Source organism: Mus caroli, unplaced genomic scaffold, assembly GCF_978045245.1.
Source record: "Mus caroli unplaced genomic scaffold, Mus_caroli_1 scaffold_3, whole genome shotgun sequence".
Taxonomy (NCBI): domain Eukaryota; kingdom Metazoa; phylum Chordata; class Mammalia; order Rodentia; family Muridae; genus Mus; species Mus caroli.
In genome coordinates this window covers 76475709-76498383 of record NW_028227258.1, presented here as the reverse complement: position 1 = coordinate 76498383, position 22675 = coordinate 76475709, and the positions used below count along the sequence as shown (strand labels likewise).

At 41.1% G+C, this 22675-nt stretch overlaps 1 long non-coding RNA gene across 2 annotated transcripts; it reads right to left on the bottom strand.

Annotated features, from left to right (window-relative positions):
* Nucleotides 1-260: 260 nt before the first annotated feature.
* LOC147005609 (uncharacterized) lies at nucleotides 261-22554 on the bottom strand. Of its 2 annotated transcripts, XR_015046716.1 has the most exons (3): nucleotides 22404-22554; nucleotides 21870-21988; nucleotides 261-2383 (listed from the first exon to the last, which is right to left on the bottom strand). It is a non-coding gene; the product is annotated as an uncharacterized LOC147005609 (long non-coding RNA). The 2 variants fall into 2 exon arrangements; XR_015046715.1 differs by lacking the exon at nucleotides 261-2383 and having other exon boundaries at nucleotides 20580-21988; nucleotides 22404-22540.
* Between the last annotated feature and the right edge of the window lie 121 nt (nucleotides 22555-22675).

Below are 22675 nucleotides of genomic sequence, written 5' to 3'. Positions count from 1 at the left end.
TCATGAGAATTCTGATCACTTAAAGGTGGTCATTCCCTGTATTAAAGAGGCCTGGGGAACTCATCTGCCTTTCTATATTTTGAGAAGTCATAGAAGGCACCATTGGTGAGAAACTGCCCCTCTCCAGTCACTAGATCTACTGGTACCATAGTCTTGGACTTCCAAGCTTCTAGAGCTATGAATAATAGTTATCTTGTTTATAAACTACCTAGTCTAAGATACTTTGTTATAGACGCCTGAACAGACACAGAGGACAAAGATTAGATTGCAGCTTTATTTGTACCCCAAATGAAAACTTGATGCATGATTGGAATAGCTGCCTTGTTGTCTTATAGCTAATAACAATAAACTGGTGTTTATTGGGCAGTGCTTATGCACCAGGGCTCAATTCTACACATTTCTCTATTGGGTGACATATTTAGAATTCGTAACTGTCCTCTAAGGTAGCTACTGTTACTATAGCATCTTACAGAAGAGACAAGCCCAGAGGGTTTGAGTGATTTGCTTTTGAATCACATGACTCATAAATGATAGCATGAGGTAGAACCTAGACAGGCAGCTCTTGAGACACAAGCCCTAACCACTCATCATTACTACCATCTGTTGAATGCTGGCTGTGCGACAAAACTTATTTTTATCCTGTAAGTATCTTTTGTTTTATTTTTAGACTTGTGGAGTGTGTGTGTGTGTGTTCATCTGTGTGTAGGTGGAGTGAAAGGTCAGCATTGTGTCTTCCTCAATTATTCACCCTTTTTTTTTTTTTTTTGAGGTAGAGCCTCTCACTGAACCTGGACTTCACTGATTTGGCTGGATTGGCTGTCAGTAATCCCAGGGATCTGTCTGCCTCTCCCTCCGCAGTGCTGGAATCACAGGCATGTATCATCACATCTGGCTTTCTCCTGAGTGCTGTCAGTTTGATCTCAGGTTCGTATGTCTGCATAGTAAGCATTTTTACCTATTGACTCATTTCCCAAGACCTATAAGTCTATTTCTTATAGAAACGCTGAAAATAGGTATTACTTTCCCCATTGCAGACAAGGACATTTATAGATGGCCCAGTGTACTGGCTGGTTTTGTGAGTCAACTTAACACAAGCTGGAGTTATCACAGAGAAGGGAGCTTCAGGTGAGGAAATGGCTCCATGAGATCCAGCTGTAAGGCATTTTCTCAATTAGTGAACAAGGGGTATGGGGAGGGCCTGTTGTGGGTGGTGCCATCCCTGGGCTGGGTAGTCTTGGGTTCTATAAGAAAGCAAGGTGAGTAAGGCAGAGGAAGCAAGCCAGTAAGTAACATCCCTCCATGGCCTCTGCATCAGCTCCTGCTTCCTGACCTGCTTGAGTTCCAGTCCTGACTTCCTTTGGTGATGAACAGCAATGTGGAAGTGTAAACTGAATAAACCCTTACCTCCTCAACTTGCTTCTTGGTCATGATGTTTGTGCAGGAATAGAAACCCTGACTAAGACACCCAGTAGGTCTCAGTATCAGGGTACAAATCCCGCCTGTCAGCCATCACACTGCCTGAAGTCTTCAGCTCCACCCCACTGCCTAGAGCTGCTTCCTTTCCACTGTTTCTCGTAATCTCACCTGATTCTTGCCTTATTTTGTTTCCTTTGATCAAAAGCAAAAACAAGGAGTTCAAATTAAGCATTCATCAGGAGGGTCTCTGTCCCTTTCTGAGAATTTTTTTTTTTAAAGATTTACTTATTGATTATACAGTGTTTTGCCTGCAGGCCAGAAGAGGGCACCAGATCTCATTATAGACAGTTATGAGCCACCATGTGGTTGCTGGGAATTGAACTCAGGACCTCTGGAAGAGCAGCCAGTGTTCTTAACTGCTGAGCCATCTCTCCAGCCCATTGCTTTCTGAGAATTTTAATTTTCACCCTCATGTGCTGCCATGTATCTTTCCAGTAGTGTTCATTTACATACCCTCATCTGTTTATTGCAACAAATTTCAACTACAGAAAGTGGGCATTATTGTCCCTGACTTCTGAAATAAATGAACCTTACAATAAGCAGAGGGTAAATGTGCCCAAGGGGCCTGCACCTGACCCTGCACCTGGCCCTGCTCCTGGCCCTGCACCTGGCCCTGCTCCTGGCCCTGCACCTGGCCCTGCACCTGGCCCTGCACCTGGCCCTGCACCTGACCCTGCACCTGGCCCTGCACCTGGCCCTGCACCTGACCCTGCACCTGGCCCTGCTCCTGGCCCTGCACCTGGCCCTGCACCTGGCCTTGCACCTGGCCTTGCACCTGGCCCTGCACCTGGCCCTGCTCCTGGCCCTGCACCTGGCCCTGCTCTGCTCTCATCTACTTGTCTTTGTTTCATCTTTCTGTAAACATGCTGAAGAAAATATGATGGGTGGAGAGTCCGTAATGGAGAACCTGAAAAGAGAATAGAAGATTACAGTTAAACACAGAGGGCTGAGCTTACATGTTTAGCATCATCACTGCCTGAAATGTTGTTAAAAGAAAATAAAAACAATAACACTATTCAGGGTTAAGTTCTGTAGAAGGGGCTCAACCACCTAAGTTGAGTTCCTGGAACCCACGGTGAGGTTCCACCACCCTGCCCTCTGACCTCTAAATGGGTTATAGCACACCCCCACCCCCAATCATGCACATACAAAATAATAATAAATAATATTTAAAAGCTTAGACCTATGACCTGTAAGCAAACACAAAAATAATTTAATAAAATTTTATCATAAATACAATCTGAATATGGTGGTATGTGCCTGTTATCCTAGCTTTTGAGAGTTGGAGGCAGGGATATTAGAAGCTCAAGGCCAAAGAAGAGGAGTAGGTAGAAGATTTAAATGTTTTTAAAGAAATGTAAGTCGTACATAATTACAATACACTACACAGATCGACTTGGAATAATAGTAACATGCGCGTAATAATATAAGCATTAAATATTGATTGAGTAAAATTATGGCATAATTATGTTGGAAGAAAAGTGGGGAGGAGAGAGCGTATAGGCAAACACAAGTAGTAAAAAAAAAAAAAAAAAAAAGAATCTTAATTTCCCGTAGTAAAATAAATAGACATTATTTACAAAGAAATGTTGCTGTTGTGTGAGGAGGAAGGCAGCCAAGAGGTGGACCTTCCTGCCTCTAGAACAGCACTGCTCAACCCTTTCACAGGGTCACACATCAGATCTCATGCATCTCAGATTTATACTGTGACTCATAATAGTAGCAAAATTACAGTTATGAAGTAGCAACAGAAATGAATTCATGGTTGGTGTCACCACACCGTGAGAAACTGTACTGAAGGGTTGCAGCATTAGGAAGGCTGAGAACCACAGCTCCTGAGGGCGAGGGCAGTGAGAAAAAAATGGTCCAGGAGATACAGAGTTTACAAACTATGACAGAAGCATTCTTCCCTATGTCCCGCGTAACAAATGCAGGTTTCTTCAGGGCAGCAGTGTGCTGGGATAAAAGGCTGGGTTTTCAGTAATTCATCCAGCTGCATGTGGACAAAGGGATACAGGCAGTTATTGGATGAAGAAGCCTCTGGTCTTTACCAGGTTCTTTCCTCTGCCTGGAATGCAAACATGGCTGTGGTTCATTGAGTGGGGATAGAAAAGGAGAAAACCAGGAGTCCTTGTTTTAAATAACACCAGGAACTGACAAAGAAACACAGGGGCTGATTACCCCCAGAGAGAGTAGGTCTTACATATTCAAGGTGCTGTTTGGGATTTCTGGTTATCTAAAATTAATGTTATTACATATATTATGAGGCTCTACCTAGCTTAATGAACTGAATATGATATGGGTAAAAACTAAAGTTTAAAAAGGAGTCAAGTTGTTGGTATACTTTTTGCTCTATTTTATTGGGTTCTTATATCCACACCTTTCTTCAACCCAATCCCTTCCAATCCCCTCCCTCAACACTAGGTAGGAGAGAAAGAAGGTTAGAGGGAAAAGGGGTGTAGACCTCTTTAGACTACTTCCTGCTAATTAGGGGCATCAGGCACCTTGGGGCAAATCCAATCTTCATTGTCAAGATATCTCCAACCAGCAATCCAGCAAAACAGCAAACAGCCAATCCAGCATCAGCAAAAGCAGCCACTGCCACGGGCCCTCTCAGGGCGCTCCCATTTATACCCTCTCAAGAGTCCCCAGAAATCCAAACAAATTATCTGTAGCTGGCAAATATCACACCCCTCCCCTAGCGTATGATACAATCACAGTTATCAGTTGTGGACAAACTGAAGCTGCACCTTATCACACACCTGAGATTAAAACGAAAACATATTCACATAAGAACACTGAGGTTTTAAAGAAATCAAAACTCTTACTACATCAAATAGCACTAAGTACCACTTTGGAAAATTTCTTTAGAACTCTGGTTATCCACCTGGGGAGTGATGTTCTTTTCTTCACAGACTTTATTGTTAGAGATGTCTGACATCAAAGTGCCCAAAATATAACCATGGCAGATGAGACATTGTAGAAGAAAAGTTTAGAAGACTTGAATATATTACAACAGAAACTATCCAAATAAAATCACATTGAGAAAGTTAAACTGAAAAAAAAAAAAAGAAAAGAAAAAACGAGCCAGTCATTGTGATATAATTCTTACAATCCCAGTACTTGCTAAGCTGAGGCAGGAGAATCATATATTCAGGGTCAGCCTAGGCTACACAGTGAGACTCTGGTTCAAAAATAATTTAAAGCACAATTACACTGTTTTAAAAATTGTTATATATGAGATTACAATCCCAAAAGAGGGAGAAGGAAGGAGAGATCATTAAAAGTTGCTTGGGAAAAAATAGCCAAAATGCTTTCATACTTGTTAAAATCAATACATTCATAGATACAAAAGGCTAAATCAATGTCAAGAACAAGGAGCATTAAATAAGATTTCTTAAAATCAGATAAGGAGAAAAACAACCAGAAGATGAAAGTCATTCTAAGTGTAGGACGACACGAAATACAAGATTTTTGTTGGAAGCAATGGAAGTCAGAAGACATTAGAGCAATGTCTTTAAATTAAGGGAAAAAAATACAACTGTTAGCCTAGAATTCCATACTCAGGCCTTCCCCAACCACCATTTAATAATAAAAGCAAAGTAAAGACCTTGACGTGCTAATTCTGTTTGCAAATGGTTCTGCAACAACAGAGCTCCCTGAGAAATACTAAAGGACGTCCTTTAAGCCAAGAGAAAATGGTATGAGAAGGAAATATGCACACACACACACACACACACACACACACACACACACGGATCTGATAACTGAATTGACCAAAATGTCCTCAAATAGCTTCTTTTCCCCTTAAGATTAAGGAAAAATTAGAAGCGAGTCTTTTAGCTTAGCAGAGACAGTGACAACATTGCATTCCAAAGACCCTGGGTTTGAGTTCCTAGCAGTCCTAATAGGGTGGCCAAGTTGCACAGGCACATGGCATAGAGTAGGTCTGCCACTCCAAGAATGGAAGCCAGCAGGGGTGGGAGTGGGGTGGGGTGTGGGGAGGGATCAGGGCATCAAACTCTTGATTGGCCTCAGCCAGCTAGACACCTAAACAACAAAGAAAGAAAGAATGTACATTACCACCAGTTGTATTTAACCTTAAGCTAGAGCTTCTACTTAGTCAACACAAGAAAAACATGTACCTCTAGTCAAGAGGAATAAACAAAATCAACCCTGTTTTCAGACAATAGGATTGTTAATGTAGAGAATCTGATGTAATTTGCCAGAAAGCTAATAAAAGTAATAAGTAATTTTTATCAACATTGAAAATGAAATCAACATGCAAAAAATTGATTGTATCTCCATATCCCAGTAAAAGACAATGTGTCAAAAATTAAGGCACCATCACTTAAGTATCGCCAGAAACATAAGGTGCTGGCAGATAAATGCAACTATCCGAGACACACGCACTGGAAACTGCAAACCATCTTAGAAAGAAATTGAAGAACTAAGTAAGGTAAACAAGACTCAACCACCCTAAGAAAGCTTTTCTCCCTGGATATAGATTCAGCCTAGTCTCGACCAAAACTCCCAAAACTTACTTTTATAGAGTTGACAAGTTGATTGCAAAATTTACACAGAAATTCAAAGAACAGAATAACTAAAGCAATGTGTATGAGACTAATAAGCTGGGCATTAGGATAAACAGCCAATGTCAAACTTTCTGATAAGTAATTAATATACCCTGCATGTTTTGTGGAGTATTTGTTTGTTTTGGAGGTTAGGCAAGATAGGATTTTGTGTAGTCCTTCTAGTCCTTTAACTTACTATGTAGGTAAGAGTGGTCTTGAACTTTTGATTCTCCTGCCTTTACCTCCCAAGTGCTAGAGCTACAGTTTCTAGGCTTCTAGACTGATGTATTCCACTGGCTCTCAATTATCTAGTGAACTGTCTCATCAACACCTCAACCCAATCTATCCAGAGTTTCACCCTGAATCCAATCCCATGCTCCTGCTACATGCACAACCTCCACTTAGTTACCTGGGTATAGAGGAAGCAAGAATCAGAAAGAATTTCAATCTTTATAACTGCAATGACAGGAAATGTCTTATCATCAACAGAGAAGCATATAACAAGAGTCCAGGGAAGGTGTGTTGCCTTCCAGAAGGAAGATGCTGAAGTCGTGGATATATTAACTTCAAAGTGCCTGCAGGATCTCCAGGTGGAGGGCTCCAGCAGACAGTGAAAAGCCACAGTCCATGACAGACTGTTGATCTCGGTTACAGAGATGACAGCTTCAGAGCCTTTCTGAAAAGTTTAAACTGGGGTTTGACAGGAGTCATGGTGTTTCTGAAAGAGAAAGAACTCTGAAGCATTCAGCTGTGGAGGACAAACCATAAGGGAGGAAGGGAAAAAGAGGAAGGTTGAGAAGGGGAGACACATGGGAGCATGTGTTTGACCAGTTAAGGGCCAGGCGGCGGCTGTGTCAGATTTCTGTGCTAGAGCCTTTCCTAGAGAGAGCCTTCTTTCTGCCACTTTGTCCAACTGCATCTCTCCTCTACATCCTTTCCTCTACTTCTTTCTCTAGTCCCAAAGTGCCTGCATAGGGAAGGCTATGTAGAGGACATAAGCCTGGCTGTGACTCTCCCATTCCACTGTACTAGGAGGCTGGCTAGTAAGGAACAGTGAAGCAGAAAAAGTCTTAAGGCTCTGGCTGCCCTTTTGGATTCACACATCAATACTGCAAGCGTTGACAGACTGCCTGAGAGAGGCTGAAGGGATGTGTGTTCTGCATGTCTAGAATTTATTCCTTTAGCTTTGTAAGATGTGATGCTGCATAATGGCCATGAAGAAATAATTTTGCTCCTCTGACTGTCTTGGGATAGTTCCCGAAAGGTATATAGCCAGGTATACGTTTCCAGACCTGTGTAGAGGAGGCGTTCCTCAGGGGCTGCCTTCGCAGGTTTGCTCGCACTTCCAGACTGATGCTTCTCACCTTTGTTTCATCCTTTTTTTCACTTAAGCCATAAAAGGAGTAAGTGTATCCAGTTGAAAAGATGGAAGATATTAATGTGAGAGCAAGCCATCATTATGATACATATCAATTTCTCACCTCCGAGGTAGTGCACCAAGGCTGTGTCTGGATATTAACCCAGCTGGGACTAGAGAATGAGAGGTCTGGAGGGTTCTAGGGACACACTGTGAAACTAGCAGTTTTCACATGCAGGAGCCCAGCATCCTCACAAGTTGACAGAAAAGTGATTATTTTACAAAACATCTTCCTAAGAATGATAAAGTTGCTTAGATATATGGCAGCTAACTGCTCTGTATCTATGATCCTAAATTTCAAGTATATTGGAGGAAATATTCATTTTTCCCCTAGAATTGATTTCTATCTACATATGGTGGTTTAAAAGAGAATGGCCCCCAAAGGCTCAAATGTTTGAATGTCTGGCTCCTGTTTTAGGAAGGACTAGGAGGTGTGGTCTTGTTGGAGGAGGTGTGTCACTGGAGATGGGCTTTGAGGTTTCAAAAACCCAGTCTGTCCGCCACCATCTTCAAATAAGATGTGAGCTCTTAGCTACAGCTACAGCTACAGCTACAGCTACAGCTACAGCTACAGCTACAGTGCCATGCCTGCCTGCCTGTCTCCATGCTCCACCATGATTTTCAGGGTTACCTCTGAACTCTGAGTAAAGCCTTTAATTAAATGTCTTCTTTGTGAGCATCCTTGGTCATGGTGTCTCTTCACAGCAACAAAGCAGTAACTAGGAAATTATGTATAGTTTAAAATACTTGAGGCAAGTTGAATCAAGATCAGGTTAATGATCTAAACAGCCCTATATCCCCCAAAGAAATAGAAGCAGTCATTAATAGTCTCCCAACTAAAAAAAGCCCAGGACCAGATGGGTTTAGTGCAGAGTTCTATCAGACCTTCAAAGAAGATCTAATCCCAGTTCTTCACAAACTATTCCACAAAATAGAAACAGAAGGTACTCTACCCAACTCATTCTATGAAGCCACAATTACTCTGATACCTAAACCACAAAAAGACCCAACAAAGATAGAAAACTTCAGACCAATATCCCTTATGAATATTGATGCAAAAATCCTCAATAAAGTTCTTGCTAACCGAATCCAAGAACACATCAAAACAATCATCCATCCTGACCAAGTAGGTTTCATCCCAGGGATGCAGGGATGGTTCAATATACGGAAATCCATCAACGTAATCCAGTATATAAACAAACTCAAAGACAAAAACCACATGGTCATCTCGTTAGATGCGGAAAAAGCATTTGACAAGATCCAACACCCATTCATGATAAAAGTCTTGGAAAGATCAGGAATTCAAGGCCCATACCTAAACATGATAAAAGCAATCTACAGCAAACCAGTAGCCAACATCAAAGTAAATGGTCAGAAGCTTGAAGCAATCCCTCTAAAATCAGGGACTAGACAAGGCTGTCCACTTTCTCCATACCTATTCAACATTGTACTGGAAGTCCTAGCCAGAGCAATTCGACAACAAAAGGAGATCAAAGGGATACAAATTGGAAAAGATGAAGTCAAAATATCACTTTTTGCAGATGATATGATAGTATATATAAGTGACCCTAAAAATTCCACCAGAGAACTCCTAAACCTGATAAACAGCTTCGGTGAAGTAGCTGGATATAAAATTAACTCAAACAAATCAATGGCCTTTCTCTATACAAAGAATAAACAGGCTGAGAAAGAAATTAGGGAAACAACACCCTTCTCAATAGTCACAAATAATATAAAATATCTTGGCGTGACTCTAACTAAGGAAGTGAAAGATCTGTATAATAAAAACTTCAAGTCTCTGAAGAAAGAAATTATAGAAGATCTCAGAAGATGGAAAGATCTCCCATGCTCATGGATTGGCAGGATCAACATTGTAAAAATGGCTATCTTGCCAAAAGCAATCTACAGATTCAATGCAATCCCCATCAAAATTCCAACTCAATTCTTCAACGAATTAGAAAGTGCAATCTGCAAATTCATCTGGAATAACAAAAAACCTAGGATAGCAAAAACTCTTCTCAAGGATAAAAGAACCTCTGGTGGAATCACCATGCCGGACCTAAAGCTGTACTACAGAGCAATTGTGATAAAAACTGTGTGGCACTGGTATAGTGACAGACAAATAGACCAATGGAATAGAATTGAAGACCCAGAAATGAACCCAAACACCTACGGTCACTTGATCTTCGACAAGGGAGCTAAAAACATCCAGTGGAAGAAAGACAGCATTTTCAACAAATGGTGCTGGCACAACTGGTTGTTAACATGTAGAAGAATGCGAATCGACCCATTCCTATCTCCTTGTACTAAGGTCAAGTCTAAGTGGATCAAGGAACTTCACATAAAACCAGAGACACTGAAACTTATAGAGGAGAAAGTGGGGAAAAGCCTTGAAGATATGGGCACAGGGGAAAAATTTTTGAATAGAACAGCAATGGCTTGTGCTGTAAGATCGAGAATTGACAAGTGGGACCTCATGAAACTGCAAAGCTTCTGCAAGGCTAAAGACACCATCAATAAGACAAAAAAACCACCAACAGATTGGGAAAGGATCTTCACCTATCCTAAATCAGATAAGGGACTAATATCCAATATATATAAAGAACTCAAGAAGGTGGACTCCAGAAAGTCAAATAACCCCATTAAAAAATGGGGCTCAGAACTGAACAAAGAATTCTCACCTGAGGAATACCGAATGGCAGAGAAGCACCTGAAAAAATGTTCAACATCCTTAATCATCAGGGAAATGCAAATCAAAACAACCCTGAGATTCCATCTCACACCAGTCAGAATGGCTAAGATCAAAAACTCAGGTGACAGCAGATGCTGGCAAGGATGTGGAGAAAGAGGAACACTCCTCCATTGTTGGTGGGATTGCAAGCTTGTACAACCACTCTGGAAATCAGTCTGGCGGTTCCTCAGAAAATTGGACATAGTACTACCAGAGGATCCAGCAATACCTCTCCTGGGCATATATCCAGAAGATGTCCCAACCGGTAAGAAGGAAACATGCTCCACTATGTTCATAGCAGCCCTATTTATAATAGCCAGAAGCTGGAAAGAACCCAGATGTCCCTCAACAGAGGAATGGATACAGAAATTATGGTACATTTACACAATGGAGTACTACTCAGCTATTAAAAAGAATGAATTTATGAAATTCCTAGCCAAATGGATGGACCTGGAGGGCATCATCTTGAGTGAGGTAACACAATCACAAAGGAACTCACACAATATGTATTCACTGATAAGTGGATATTAGCCCAAAACTTAGGATACCCAAAATATAAGATACAATTTGCTAAACGCATGAAACTCAAGAAGAATGAAGACCAAAGTGTGGACACTGTGCCCCTTCTTAGAATTGGGAACAAAACACCCATGGAAGAAGTTTCAGAGACAAAGTTTGGAGCTGTGATGAAAGGATGGACCATCTAGAGACTGCCATATCCAGGGATCCATCCCATAATCAGCTTCTAAACGCTGACACCATTGCATACACTAGCAAGATTTTGCTGAAAGGACCCAAATATAGCTGTCTCTTGTGAGACGATGCCGGGGCCTAGCAAACACAGGAGTGGATGCTCACAGTCAGCTATTGGATGTATCACAGGTCTCCCAATGGAGAAGCTAGAGAAAGTACCCAAGGAGCTAAAGGGATCTGCAACCCTATAGGTGGAACAACATTATGAACTAACCAGTACCCCGGAGCTCTTGTCTCTAGCTGCATATGTATCAGAAGATGGCCTAGTCGGCCATCACTGGAAAGAGAGGCCCATTGGACATGCAAACTTTATATGCCCCAATATAGGGGAATGCCAGGGCCAAAAGAATGGGAATGGGTGGGTAGGGAAGTGGGGGGCTCTATGGGGGACTTTTGGGATAGCATTGGAAATGTAATTGAGGAAAATATGTAATAAAAATATTAAAAATTAAAAAAAAATACTTGAGGCAGAAGGATCACACGAGTCTACCAGTTTCAGACCAAGCTGGGAAGCATGGCAAAATCTTTTTAAAATAATAATAATAAACATAAAAGTCAGGTTGTTGTGGTGCATGCCTGTAATCCCCAGAACTCAGGAGAGAGAGGCAAGATAGTGATGACTTCAAAGTCAGCCTGGGCTGGAGAGAAAGCCCCCATCTCAAAGGAGCAGATCAATTGAGGCTGTGGACATGGCATGGCAGCTAAGAGAACCTGATGCTCTCACAGAGAGCCCACGTCAGGGAGATCTCAGCTACCTGTAACTGCAGCCTCACAGAACCTATTGCCCTCCATTGGCTTCATTTGAATATCTATGCTCACACAAACATACCCACACACAGAAAAATATGTGCATATATACTGAAAAACAAACCTTTTTGAAAAATCAGAACAATCAATTAATTAACTTGTGATAGCACAAAGAATCCTAAATTTCCCTTAAAATATTGGGTTAGAAAGTAATTTCTTGTTATATATTTTAAACTTTTTAAACACAATTATTTATTAAATACCTGCTGATTATTTCACCTCTCTCTGTCTCTGTCTCTCTTTGTTTGTGTGTGTGTGTGTGTGTGTGTGTGTGTGTGATGGTATCTAATATGGTCAGGATCATATCTCTGGAAACTGCTATGTCCCCCAAATTGCCTTTTACAATGAGCTCCCAGAAGAATGCCTGTCAAGTACTCTCTCAGGAGCCAATCCTTATTTACTTATTGGTATTTCCTGACTCCTCTTCTAAAACATTCTTGAGATTTAAACTGTTTGGAAAAGGAGAAAGAGACAGGGACTCCCAGGAGTGTGAAGCCTTGGCTTTGGTCTCAATGCATTTTCCCCTAGGGAAGAACACAAAAGCATTTTGTAGCTGGAATACTTTTTACATTTTCTTTTCTTCAGCTGGTGGTCAGCTTTGGATGGACAGGCTCTTTGTTCTTACGTCACTGGTCATAACACTCGCCCCCAAGCAAATGACTGTTGTATTAATTTGAGGAAAAGTGACCGTAAGCATGCTTCTGCAATCTAAACAGACTGTACGGTTACAGATGTAGAATGTTCCACTCTCCAGAGCCTTAAAGCAGTGGCCACCAAGAGATGGGTCAGCAGAAAGACCATGAGCCTACCAAAATCTTAGATGGTATTTTGGGACAATGAAATTCCTGAAAATTCCTACCCGTCTTAGACAGCAAGGGAATGACTTGTGGAGGGCAATGGGGAGTCCTCAACTGTGACAGGTTTTCTCATCTCAGGTAATCAATAGCTTAGGAAGCTAGAACGCCTCATCAATGGCCAACAAAGCCTCAGGTCAGGGCCTTCTGGGTCATTTGCCCCACAGAACAGTGGAAGGGTGAATCAGAAAAGAGTTTTAGTATAGGTGAAAGCGTAGAAAAAAGGAAGTGATCAGACTTCTTGTAGAGAGGAGTGGGCCCTAGAAAGGGGTGTTCCTTTAGTGAGCTGAAGCATGGGGCAGAGTGAGCTGGTCAGGCCAGTTGCTCCACCTACCAGGCAGTAACATATCTCTCCATTCCTGGCCTACACTGGAGTTTGAGGCACGCCTTCCAGAGCCAATTCTTCCAGGCCGCTCAGCTTATTAAAGTTGCTGTGCAGAAGGAAATAAAAAACTAAGCAACCAGAGCAGGGACCAGAGCCCCTGAGCACTTTGGTATTTCTGCTGTCTGAACCAAAGACAGGTCCAGGTTCTGCCAACACAGAATCGGCTGTCAAGAACAAGATGCTAGATACTGAATTGTTCATCTCTGAGGTCCCTGCTCATAAACTGCCTGGCCAGTTCAGTAGTGTCTTTCTTCTGACTTCAGGAGGATGTGTACTCTGCACATCAGTGGCTTTCTTCACACCAAGTCCCCTGTTTTACATAGTTAGGCAAGTTTTCTTTTTCCTCCTTAGGTTTGGTACACATGAAGAAGAGAAGGATGAGAGAGGGGTGACACTGACCTTATCTGGGTCTCAGAGTCCCTTCCCACAGACTTAATAAACCAGAGCTGGGGAGGAGTGGGGCTAGAGTTGGGCTTGTAACTTGTGCATTTGCATGTGTGCTGCTTGGCTCAACACTGTGCTGCTGTCGTTTACAAAGCATTCTGAATTTTAATTTTGCATTGAACCATACAAATTATGAGGCTTGCCTTGAATTAAGTAGCAGTTCAGCTCAGCCATCCCTAACTGAGGAGGGGGCACCAGGGAGAGGAAAACAGTTGCCAAGAGCAGAGGGTAGAGATGGCAACCTGTAACAACTTGTACAGACCAGAAAGGCCCCAGACACAGAAGCCACACAGTTACTGTCCTTGAACAATCTCACAGTCTAGAAGGGCAGATTTTCTTTTCAAAATTTCCATTTTCCAATCCCTGCAAGTTCAAATTTGAGCTTCAGAAAGAATGGAAAACTCCAACTGCCATAGGAAAATGGTAAATAGGAAAAGAAAAAAAAATCACAAAAAGCAATTTTATAAATATATACACTAGTATATGACAATAGATGGGATTAAGAATTTTCACAACAAAGAGACTCCATTAGAGTTGCTAAACTATTGAAAACATTCTCTCTAAGGTCCATAAAGAAAGGGACCAATCAAGCCCTAAAATGGCAATGATGGCTTTGTAGGGATTCCATGAATTTGTATAAATCTCGAAAAGAAGTTCAGCAAAAAGAAAAGGAAGAGCTGGGCGGGAGGAAAGAGGCAAGTTGACCATGTTCGATTTTTCAAAGTACAATGAGGTTCTCCATGGAGGCAGGCAATAGCAACTGTAAAATGGAGGGTAAGCCATATTTAGAGCAATAAATTTTATGAAAAGTTAATCGGGTTTACTCTTAGAACTCCCTTTTTCATTATTACATTTAATACCAAACACTAAAAAATTAATCAGGAAATTCCATCTGGCCAACAATTTCATTTTATGAAATTCCTTTTCCTGCAGAGGATTAAAACCAATCCCTTGGAGTAAATTGAACATTCCAAGACAGCCCCAAACAGCCTGAACAAAGACTCCAGAGTGTCATTTTCTTTTTTATTGGAACATCTTTGAGTCACTTGTAATCTATAAATAAACATGCATTTTACAGAAATTCCTCTACAAAAAGCAGTACCATGCTTGGAATTCAACATATGAGACTATTTTTAAAAGTGTTTTGATTTTTAAAAAGCTAATTATGGGCCCCACATAACACAGGAGTTATAACTTGCTTACTACAAGTTTTGTGTTGCTTCACAACTCTTTAAAAGAATTCTTGTATTATCACACCTTATTTTAAGTGCAAGTCAAGGTTAATTACGGATGTTAAATCAGTGGTTAGTATCTCTTACTTGGAGGGAGGGAGGGAGGGAGAGACGGAGAGACAGAGAGAGAGAGAGAGAGAGAGAGAGAGAGAGAGAGAGAGAGAGAGAGAGAGAGAGAGAGAGAGAGAGTTCTATTTTTAAATCTCTTGGGCTTCCCTGGATATAATACAAGAAATTATTTAGTAATAAAATAAATATTTTTGACAAAAATCCTCAAATAAAAGAAAAGGGCATAAGGAATCTGGGGAGGGGAGCAATGTTTCTCTTTCCAGAAAGCCATGTTCAGATATAAATAAATTAAAAGTGACATTAGAAATACTAAACACTGGGCCTAGATATATTTGGTCAAATTGTTGGCTGATTTTTGTATCAAAAGGGAAGAGCAAGCTGATACGAGAGCCCATGCTTGGTACCACTTCAGTCATCACTGTATATAAAAAGACACATATTATACAACTTAGAATTTTAATATTTTGAAATTCCAGGCTTCAGGAAGTAAATGTTAACTGCTCTTCTAACAGCATGTGGCCTAAAACTGCAGGAAGAGAGGAAGTAATTCAAGGAAGAAATTTACTTCTGCCTCCATCTTAATTGACAAGGATTAAATGTCCAGATACAATCAGGTTTTTGCCCCAGACAGAAAAAAAGAATTCCGAGTAGTTTTCTTCAAAGAAATCCTCTGCAGCGAAACAGACATCAGCTGCAGTAACCAGAGGCAGAAGAGTCCTCAGATACTCAACTCTTGTAACAGAAACTAATTGATTTTCTGTAATTTGGCCTGTCTTGCCAAATTACATTCCAGACAGAGTGAAAATTACCACTTCCAAGCTTGCTGTTTCTTGACAATTGAAAATGAGTAACAATATTTTTTCAAAGAAGAAAAAGGAAACACAACATTGGATTTCTATGGTGCTATACAAATCCAACCTAAGCACACACTCCAACTTCCTTTTTAACTTCAAGAAGAGTTTCTGTTAACATACACAGCACAATGCATTTGATAAAGGAGTATTACCACTCTGAAATATGTGATAGTCCGCATACTCATGCATATGTGCTGGAGAAGCATAGCATAAATTTTTAGAAGAAGATTTAAAGAAGGAAAAGGTATACCAACATAGAAATACTTTTGTTCTTCCAAGATGAGAACACAACTAGAGGCGCTGTAAGTGCCATAGGGAACCACTGTCCTAGGAACTGGAAGCATCATAGAGAATCACCATTTTAGGCACTACAAGTGTTGTAGGGAGATTGACTAAAATAATGCTTTCCTTAGAAGACTAAGCAAGGCAATTTTTTTCTTTTCTAAACTCCACACTCTTCATTTTGACATCTGTGATGGTCACCCCACTCTGACAGATTGTGAAATGTCAAACTGGGGTACATAAATCATGATAACATTGCTTGAGATTGTATGAGTTCCACTGTGGTAAGTAAAAAATAATAAAGTTACTTAATAAATCTGTATAAACTTAAAAAAAAACATGGGCTATGCATCAGTGTAAAATATTCTTCAGGGGGATCATACCCATACACTAAAGCAACCACGATAAAGAAAACAGCGTTCCAGAATGAATATAAATAAGTATTAGGCCAAAATGTGATTATTATATGCCAGAGTGACTATTTAAATATATTTTTTACTTTGTTTTGTTGCTTGGAATCCACAGCATTCAGTCCCATCCTTAACACAATTTCTTTTCATTTTTACTATATGTGGAGAGAAGTGAAAACACCTTTTAGTAGCAAAACTGATCTAAGTGTTTAAACAAAATCAATTTGAAGTCACTGTTGGGCTATCACTCAATCTTCTTGCTGAATCTGACTCTAGAGTCAGGCTCCAAGGAGACACAAATAATGTCTGTACTCCTGTATCTCTTCTTAATTCATCAATTGCTTGGAACTTTCCCCTTCTCCCCTCTCTCTGCATTTATCTCAGTAGTTCTATCTTTTGATTACTACTTGGTTTTAATCCAAAACAGCACTTCATCCTAAACCACGACGTTGCCTCTCAATAGCTGTATATTAAACTGTGGTGAACTTGAAGGCTCAGCCACCAAGATTTCAGGCCTATTGTTTTGAGTAGGTCATTCATTCTTGGTTCAAGGGCAGCCCAGATAGAAGTGCCAGTTCATATATGCACAAGTAATGACACCAGTTATCTGGCAAGATGTGTGAGATAAGCTGTTCTGTTCCCTTCTGTAACACCACCTTGTGGAATGTTGGCTATTCCCGCCCCCACCCCACCCCAGATGATCAAGGAAGAGTTGATTCATTAGGAGAAAGGTCTCATCAAAGTCCATGTGTCCTGGTGAGGCTGTGTATGCGTGTGCTTGGACATGTGTGCACAAATTATATATGTTATTGACAGAGGTCAATGCTGAGCCTCGTTTCAGTCACTCTCCACCTTAAGTTTTGAGGTGTAATCTCTCACTGAAACTGTATAGAGAGATGCCCCTGTCTGTGCTCTCTTTAGCTCTGGGCTGCAGATGCATAACACAGCACTTAGCTTTTGACATGGGTGCTAGAGTCCCAAGCTCAGATCCTCATGCTTGGACAGACAGCACTTTACCAACTGAGTTCTCTCCCCAGCATTCTCTGTTGAGTGATTCTTTAATGATATACATTTATTCATCATCATCCTTTGGCTCCAAAATAAGAGAATCAGCTGACATATAAAAATATCTGTTTTGAAACAGAATAGCCACTGGCTATTATTTTTGCATTATTTTCTGAATGAAAGTAGAGCTTAGTTGCATACACTAGCAAGATTTTGCTGAAAGGACCCAGATATAGCTGTCTCTTGTGAGACTATGCCGGGGCCTAACAAACACAGAAGTGGATGCTCACAATCAGCTATTGGATGGATCACAGGGCCCCCAATGGAGGAGCTAGAGAAAGTAACCAAGGAGCTAAAGGGATCTGCAACCCTATAGGTGGAACAACAATATGAACTAACCAGTACCCCTCGGAGCTTGTGTCTCTAGCTGCATATGTCGGCCATCAGTGGAAAGAGAGGCCCATTGGTCGTGCAAACTTTATATGCCCCAGTACAGGGGAAAGCCAGGGCCAAGAAGTGGGAGTGGGTGGGTGGGGGAGTAGGTGGGAAAGCATGTGGGGGACTTTTGGGATAGCATTGGAAATGGAAGTGAAATAAATACCTAATTTTTAAAAACTTCATAAAAAAAAAGAAAGTAGAGCTTAGAAGAATGTGTGTGTGTGTGTACATGCACATGGGCACAAACTCTGTAGCTCTGATGGCTAGAATACTCAATTCCAAAGCACAAAAATAGGGAGCATTTTTAGTTCCTTGCAGAGCTTTGATCACATGCAAACCACAGCTTGCAGAAACACGGAGTTTAATATTTTCTAGCTCTCCGTACTTTTGCAACTCAGAATTATCTTCCTTGAGGAAAGGGATGAGTCAAGGGGCCACATGCAGGTAGAACTTTTGCTGATACACTATTCTTGTTTCTTTCCTGGGTTCAGTCATATTTTTAGATCAGCAAGCTATTCCTTGAAATCAGAGGGAAGACCACAAAAATATTATAGTTCCTAGGCCAGGCCTAATAACGACGTGCTGGCCTCATCTTCCCAGCTGGCATTTCATCTCCACAAAGGCCCTGAGCAGGGTGTTCTATTTCCTTGCATTGGGAATGAAGAAAGGGTTATAGATTTCTTTGCCCCACAGCAATCTTCTAGAGAAAGTGATTGTTCCCTCCACATCAGTATTTTATCAGAAGCAAGACTTTAATGGAAAAATAAAAAGAAATGAATCCTGTTCTCCCAACTGCTCAGCAGGCATGTATTCCCAGTCTTTGTTTTTCCCCCAGTGGTACTTCTCTAGACCTTAAAATGTGGGGTTTTCTAAGAAGAAACTTTGTGTTTAAAGAATGCTTTTTTCAAAGACATGAACTACCTTTGTTCCAATGTTTTTACTACATGCAGATGATCTTGTCAAGTTTTGTCACATGCCCATCATCGTAAATGAATTGTTTTCTTTTTATAGGGAATTTGAATTAATGTTACCACCAACCCTTCCTATCCACATGGCTGAATTTCAACATTGGGCTTCTTTCCATAGCCAAAAAGACAAATAGAAAATATTATCCAGCAGAGAGATCAAACTTATTACTGTATTAAGAAACACTGTGACAACTCCCATCCAGCTTTGTTAGACTACAATGGCTATTTTATATATTCATCTGCTATGTATTTTTAAAGCATTGCCTTTGTCTCCACAGGACAAATGTAGTTAATTAAAGAAAAAGATTAGTTCACACGGTTTTAAGATTTGCACATATTTTCAAATAGATTTTGAGATACAGTGTCACGATAGCAGAAGCTATCTTTTTTATTTTACTTGGAATTATAATGTTGCAATTAAAATTGTTTGCTTCTTCTTAAAAAGCAGAGACTTTGTGCCACTTGTATTATTCCCCTTACACTGTAGCACATGGTGCGGAAGAAGTTACAAACTTATCACAAAATGTCTTTTCCATAGCACTTCCTCCACTGTACCCTAGGAAAATGGATAGTGGGAAGGGTCACAATTAAACTCAATCTAAATGTGGGGGGATTCGTGTTCGGAAATCAATGTGTTTATATAAAGATGTTGAGTCAAATACAGAGGTGAACCAGGCTATTCCAACTCTTGCCAAACAAGACTTGGAAAAAGAGTAACCCAAACCAAGCATGTTATTTACAATATACTTCCTAACTAGTCTCATTTGTAAGTGAAAATCAGCTCTGGCTCAAACATCTTTTTAAAATTGATTGAATAACATTGGGGAGGGAATCTGAGACATGCTCCTTAAAAAAAAATATGCTTAGAAACTCTGTCCTGCTACCTCCTGAGTGCCTTGAAAATGAAAATCTCCGTGTCTTCCAGATGACAGCCACCTTGTTGTGGATCCAAAATAGCTCTCTCAGCCAGAGAGCTGTCTGTCAGTAAGAGTTCTGACGGGTACATATTTGGCATTCAGAAAGAAGGCAAGAAATGGTCTCATGAAAGAAGATTTGGTAGAAGAACTGCCCCCACCCCCTGAAGTCCAACAGAAATCTGGAAAACAGTGCCTCTCGTAGACACCACCAAGAGACCAACAGGCATTTCTGAAAATGAGACATAATTTTGATAGAGAACAAAGCCAGAAAAGGGGGTGGTAAGTCCCTATTTCCACCATTAGCTTTTATAGGCATTTGAGAGGCCATGATTAGACATAAAATGTACCAAGATGGAAGGCTCCCATTTGTTCAAGGAAGCAAATCTACTTACATGCATAGGATTTTCTCTCCCCCTAGTGGTGGGGTGGAGGCCTTTGAAGACTGAGAGCACGTGGTTGCGTAATACTGCTTTAGAAATCAGTCTGGGCTTCCACTGCAGCCGTGCACTTTGTACAAAAAGTAGGCTGTTCTTTGCGTGTCCTCACATTCTCTACAGTGATTTCTGAACCTCTCTTAATACTCCCAGTGAGGTAGTGAAGTGTCTCATAACTATGTTCCAGCGTGAAGTAAAGTCTTTCTTTCCTCCTCTTTAGCCCTATTAAAGGTGAAGCCACGCTGCATTCCCAACAGTTTTACTGACCAGAAACCCACTCGAGGAGCTAAGGGAGAAGCAAAAGGAAACCCATACACAGCTAATGTAGGAAACATGGGGACTCACAAGAAAGACACCCTTATATCAAGGACCCAAAGAATGAAAGGAGCTAATTAGAGATACATTTTGAAACGTTTTCACCTTTGTGTTCCATGCACTTTCATTTTCTTCTTTGGTTATATGAAAGTAAAATTCAGATTACTCACGGGAAGTAGATAAAAAAGAAAAATATAGAATAAGTAAATGACAATCAATTTTAAAAATTATTTTTATATGTATGGACGAGAGAGACATGGTTAGGGGAGTGCTGTGTGTTGTGCCTGCAGAAAGCTGACGATGGTGGCCAGAGCTTCTGGAGTTGGAGTTACAGGCTGTTGTGACTCTCTGGACATGAGTGCTGGCCAACAAACTCAGGTCCTCTGGAAGAACAGAAAGTGCTCTTAACCACTGAATCATCTCTCCAGCCCAGGTTATTTTTCCAAATGGAGTGACCATATTATAAAATGCCAAAATGTCTTCTAAATATTAATGGAAACAGATCCTAAATTGTAGCTGTCTTATTTGTAGGTTAGTGATCGCTAACTGCAACATGTCAGTGTGGAATATAGAGAGTACACACCTATTCTTTCTCTATAATTGGGCATCAGTGACTTCCACTGGATTGCTCCTCCTGGAAATCTCCAAGGCAACCAAGCACCTAAGCTCACACAGAGAATAGGTTCCTTTTCTGGCTTCCTTACCATACACTACACACATAAGTCAGAGCTGTTGGGCCCCATTTTGGCCCTGGTTTGGGTCTTGAGGACAAACTCGAACCTGGCTCGAGTTTCTGCGGCCTTGTGGGAGAGCCTAAGCCTGGCTCAAGTTTTGAGACCTGTCTCAGTCACTTCCATATTGGGGTGACTCAGCAAGACCTGTTTGGCCCTGCCTCTTCCCTGCCGTTGCTGATGTAGAGCTTTGCCATTGACCCTGTCAGTCACTATGTCATCTTACCCCACCAAACACCCCCCAACCCCCTACGTTCCAAACTTATATAAGCAAGAGGCTGACTCCATAAAGTTGAGTTCCTGCTTCAACAAGACTCCCAACTCCGTGTGTTTCTTTTGGGCCGTGGACACTCGCCATCCTGCTCAGCCCTGGAGAGACCCCAGAGGGACCGGGACCTCTCTCCTCTGTCCTGGACCTGCCAGCAAGGAGCAGGCACAGAACCTCCAACTCTCGATCAGGTCCCTCAGTCTCACCTTGCACATCTCCCAGAAACATATGTTTTACTTTACCCTTCACCACTACCCCAATCTGTTATCTCTTTTCTAAAGAACATACCCTCTCAACAGCCCCCATTTGTCAAATACATTCACCGCACTGTACTACTTCATATATTCTTGAGGTGCCTACTCTGTACTCTGGAAATACTATGGTAAATACCAGACAAGGACCCATTGAAGTCAAAGATAGCTGTTAAGACCACGTTAACAATTAAAATCAGGCAATGAAAGTAAGAACTATTATAGACTAAGTTTTCAAATAAAAAAGAAATCACCTGGAATTTCAACAAGGGATATGAAAGGCTCTGCTTGGTTTTGCCTTCTGGAACCTAGCATCTCTACATGGTAGGCAAATGCTGTACCACTGAGGGATATGCCCAGTCCAAGATGAGTTCTGAAGTCAAACAACAAAAGAAATCCATTGAGGTGATGTCTTTTTTCTATCAAAGCTTTCTTACACAAGAAATTGTTTCAGATGCTGGCTAAGAAAAATAGTAAGTAAAAAGCACATAAAAGTTTAAATTTTTTTTTTCGGACATGAAAACAATTTTTAAAACGTTTTTCTGTATGGTTCCTCTCCCTAAAATGTCAATTCTTTAAAATATAACATCCCTAAAGTCTTTCTTTCTAGTATGTCAATGCTGCCTTATTATTGAACTAGGTATATATAGCAGGCATGCAAATAAGTGTCAGTTGAAATAATGCACAAATTTGTGTACGAGGTGTGCGAGCAAGACAGAGAAAAAGAAAAGCGTTGGAGGGTCCAGGAAGCCTTTGTGGTAATGTTAGGGTCATTTGTTTCAACTCACGGGCTTAAGCTGAGTATAAAATCCTTGGTGAGGCTTCCTTGCTTGGCGCTCCCTCAAAGAGCTGTCAAAGTACACACAAGCTCTACCGCCGCAAAGCTCTCCAACTCCCCGCTAGGAGGAGTCACACAGGACCCACCAACCTTCCCACTTCTCTGGTTCCGCCCCTCCCTAACAGAGTTCCGGCAGCCTTTGAATTGGGTTGCTGGGAATAGTAGTCTTCCGGTCAAAGCCTACACGGGTTGTGGCGCATTGCCAGAACTACGCTTCCCAGG